The sequence below is a fragment of the Tupaia chinensis genome, unplaced genomic scaffold (genome assembly GCF_000334495.1).
Source record: "Tupaia chinensis unplaced genomic scaffold, TupChi_1.0 Scaffold000049_1, whole genome shotgun sequence".
Lineage (NCBI taxonomy): Eukaryota > Metazoa > Chordata > Mammalia > Scandentia > Tupaiidae > Tupaia > Tupaia belangeri.
In genome coordinates this window covers 2,181,499-2,185,725 of record NW_006159507.1, presented here as the reverse complement: position 1 = coordinate 2,185,725, position 4,227 = coordinate 2,181,499, and the positions used below count along the sequence as shown (strand labels likewise).

At 54.5% G+C, this 4,227-nt stretch overlaps 1 long non-coding RNA gene across 1 annotated transcript; it reads left to right on the top strand.

Annotated features, from left to right (window-relative positions):
• The first annotated feature begins 918 nt into the window (after window positions 1-918).
• LOC114009364 (uncharacterized) lies at window positions 919-3,794 on the top strand. The gene is made up of 2 exons (XR_003550791.1): window positions 919-3,128; window positions 3,384-3,794. It is a non-coding gene; the product is annotated as an uncharacterized LOC114009364 (long non-coding RNA).
• The last annotated feature ends 433 nt before the right edge of the window (window positions 3,795-4,227 follow it).

Genomic DNA, 4,227 nt, shown 5'->3' with positions numbered 1-4,227 from the left:
CGGACCCCTCCGACGTCGCTCGCAGATCCCTCCGAGGTCGCTCGCGGATCCCTCCGAGGTCGCTCGCGGATCCCTCCGAGGTCGCTCCCGGGCACCCTGCTGCCCGGTACTCTGGTCTGTATCGCCAATGTGGGACCGAGGGAAGCGGAGACGGATGGCAGGACGGAAGGTGGCTGCAGGGGAGGGCAGGAGGAGGGGGGTGCCTGACGGCAGGGATTACACCGAGGGCGGGAAGGGGCGATAGGGGTAACGCAGGAAAAGCAGGAGGAATTGGGCGATGGAGGGTGCTGGGGTATAGGAAAGGGGGTGGGAATGGGAGGGGGCAAAGGAGGCGGGACTGCTGGGGGGTCGGGGAAGGGCAGGAGGGGTGCTTCCAAACTAACCGAACTCTTCTGCCTGGGCCGCCCCCCTCCAGCTGCCCGTTCTGTCGTCCAGGCTGGTTGGGTCAAGCTGGGTGACACTGAATCTCGTATTATCCTGGATAGTGCGGTAGTGCCCTGGGCGACAAGAGCGACTCAGGTCTCCACTCTGGGTCACCAAGTCCTCAGCTGCTGCACCCGGCAGTGAGTGCTGAATACCTGCCTTATGCCAGGAGCACATTAAGGCCTCGTTTCCTGGCCTAGGTGCTAGCCCTGTGCCCCGAGAACTGGGCTCCCAGCTAGAAGGCCTGGGCCTCCCTCTGGGTTCTCTCCATTCCCCCTACCCACATCTCTTTTCCCCCATGTCCTCCCAGAGAGGCCTCAGCAAGGTAACTTCACTTCTCTGAGCTCAGTCCCTTACCAGCAAATGGGAAGATCAGAATTGTAATTACCTGCAAACCGTGAGGTTTTTAAAAAATTATTTATCTAATTTTATTTTTTTATTATTTTTTGTTTGCTATAGGGTACATGAGTAAGAGCGTGAATGAAAGCAAGCCACCAGGTCTGGGACTTGAACCTCAGTTGGCCATGTGGGAGTCCAGCGCCTTCACCACCACCCACCTGCTGGCCTGGCCCACGTGTTTCATGAAGCAATTGGCTATGCATGCAGCTGGGCCCAGGAGATCTGTCCCAGCCCTGAACTTTCCCGCTCAGCGCTGGTGAACACAGTTCTTCCGGTCCTGACTCTGCTCTGAAGCAACTGTGCCCCTCCCTGGTCTGGCTCCTTCCCTATCTCCCCTCAGGAGGATCCTGCTAAGCTAGGTCAGATCCGCACTGAATGTTGCTCAGGATCTTTTCCTTCCTGCAGAGCCCAGCCAAGTCCTTACAAGGTGCAGGATCTGCCCCATCCCGCCTTTGCCTCCCTGGCCTCCTAACCTCCACTCTGCTCCAGCCAGGCTGACCTTGCTGTCTTCCTCCACACGGGCCAACCTCACTCCTACCTCAGGGCCTTTGCACCTGCTATTCCCTCTGCCTGACGGTTCTCCCTGGGAGCCTTGCATCGCTCGCTCTTTCCATCACGTCCCCAGTCCCTCTGGTTTTGCTCAACTGTCATGTCCTTGAAAAAGGCCTCCCTGACCATCTGGTCTAGAGCAGTCACTCCATCACTCTCTTGCCTTAGCTTGTTTTGTTTTGTTTTGTTTTGTTGGCGGGACTTCACTTGTCCTGCTATCATATTAGAGATCCATTTATTTGCCTGCTTAATGTTGGCTGTCAAGACAGCCGGATGACCCACGCTGTGGCCTCCCCGCGGACTCAGAATAGCAAGAGGCAAAAGGAGTTTCCTGAACCTCTTGTTTATTTATCGAGCGTATCCCTCAGCCAAGCCAACAATCCCAAAAAGGTTGCAGAATAGGCCTGGAGGATTTTCTCCAAATTTGGGGAGCTCCACGGGGCTGCCTTCTGGCCATGGGGTTCACAGCGGGGCTCAGCCCATACTCAGCTGTGTGACCCCAGGCAATCTACTCTACATCTCTAAGCCAAGATTCCCTCCACAGCGCAGGGAAAAGTCCTGGCGGGGTCGGGGTGAGGCGTAAAGGAGCTCATGCAGGTGACACGCCTGTCCCAGTGCCTGACTCAGTGAGCCTCAGTGAAAGTTAATTGCAATTAGTGCTTTTATCAGTTCAGCTTCTCGCTGTATCTGTGATCAGGACTAAGCCTCAGTTTTCTCACCCCCACGAATGGAAAGAACACTTCCTTCCTCACAGGGCTGCTGTGTGCACTGAGGTCAGTGATGAGAGGGAAGTCATCCTCTGCAGGCTTACAAACAATAGGTGCTCGCTAAATGTCAGCTCTTCTACCGTCCACCCGGCTTCAGTGTACGCCAGGATCACCTCCATCTGAATCTCTCCCAGACGCCTCTTTGCACCGTGATCCAGAGGCAGGACCCCACCCCACCGAGGGCTGTGTTGGAACCTCTGCTTTCTCCCTTGCTAATGGAACTGGCGCCGGATCTGTTCAGGAGTCCAGGAGGTGTTTAGGAAGGTGACCGGTCCCCTTCCCAGAGAATGAACCACCATTGATCTGCGCCAATCAGAGAATGCCCCCTGCTGGTCCTATGTCTACAGGTGGCGCTTCCAGACATCTGCTGGAATCTTCTGGAAACTCTTCTCATTCACCTCCATTCTGCTCTGGGAGTGGGTGTTGTGTGAGGCTATGACTGGGGGGGAGGGGTGCAGGGAACTGGCAGAGCCCTAGCCAGAGCTGCAGGGTAACCACCCCTGGAGCTACCCACCTCTGGGCTTGTTGTTTAATGAGATAATCCAACATCTGGGTTCAGACCCTGTGAGTCACATTTTCTCCTACTTGCAGCCAGAAACATTCCTCACTAAGAGCCTGCCGGTTATGGCGGGGAAAGACTAATTGGGATAACAGCTTACCCGAAGCACCCCTCACAGCCCTGGCCCCCGGTGAGGCTCAGAAATGTTGCCACGTCTTACTATTTTGACTTTTTCTCAAGCAGGCTTTAGATTTATCAACTAACGGAGCATCCCACTCTGGCTCTGGCACCTTGCAGCCACAGGCAGGCTCTGAAAAGTAGCAGAAATTCCAAACTTCTCAGACCTATGAGAGCCAAAAGGACCTTGCTTAGGGCTGGCTGGTCCAGCTGTAAGAATGAAGAGGAGGAAGCCCCCAAGGGTGACCCCTCCAGCCCATGGTGAAAAGGCTGGATGGAATACACAGAGCTGAGAGCTGAGTTCAAATCCCCATGTAAGCAGCATGGGATGAGGGGGAAGGAGGGCATGATGGGACAGGAGGGGTGCGGAGGGGAGGGTAAAGGGAGGGATGAGCAGGGAGGAAGTAGTTACGTGGGGAGGGAAGAGGGAGTGGGAAGATGAGAGAGAAATATGGAGAAGGGAGAGGAAGATAATGGAGGATAGAGTGGGGGTAGGAAGAAAGTTTCCACAGGACCCTGAACAAGTCACTTCACTTGTCTGAGCCTCGACTGCTTCATCTGTGTGATAGGCGTGTTTTCACGTGGTGGTGGCAGGAGTCGCCCACTGAAGCTCCAAGACTGGCCACTGAGCCTCCATCTGGAACATGAAGCCTACATGTCAGATGGACTCTCTGGAAAGTTCCCTCTCGCACTGACAAGCATCGGGACGTCCCCCGTAGTAGTCTCAGTGTGTCCAGATGTTCCTTGTCCAGTGAGATGAGGCAGCTGGGAAACTCCCCTCCCTTCCAGCCTCTGTCTCTGGCTGCTGCAGGGTCATGGCGGTAACATCAAGACCAGCCCCACCAGAGCACCAGAGACTTGCCTGGGAAAGGGCGGCCCTTTCCACCCACCACCCTGATCTCTGTCTTCCCGGGCTCAGGTCTGGTTCGTGTCTGTGCCCTAAACAAAAGCCACAAGTAAACTGTGTTAGCAAAGGAAAATATGTGTGTTGTCTTCAAAGCTAAAAGCCAGCCCTGGCAGAGAGAGGTACTTATACATGTTTTTGCAAATATGACTCTAAGTTTAGTTGGTCACTTGGGCCATTGGAAACACTTTTTTTTCTTTTTTTGAAGAGGTTTTTTGCTATAGGGCGCGTGCGCTCGCCAGACAGACAGAGACAGAGAGGCAGAAAGTGAGAAATCACCCCCCAGGGGGGATGGCCACGCCGCAATCCCTCCTCCTCCATTCTCCTCTCGGGATCTTGGGCACACACACACACGTTTAATCCACCGGGTCCAGGACTCGAACCACAGTTGACTACATGGGAGTCCAGCAACATAGATAGCTATTACCCCATCTGCTGGTCCCAAAACACTCTTTTTTTTTTTTTTTTTTTTTTTAGAGATTTTTCCTTTAGGGGGGGGGGGCTCCCCC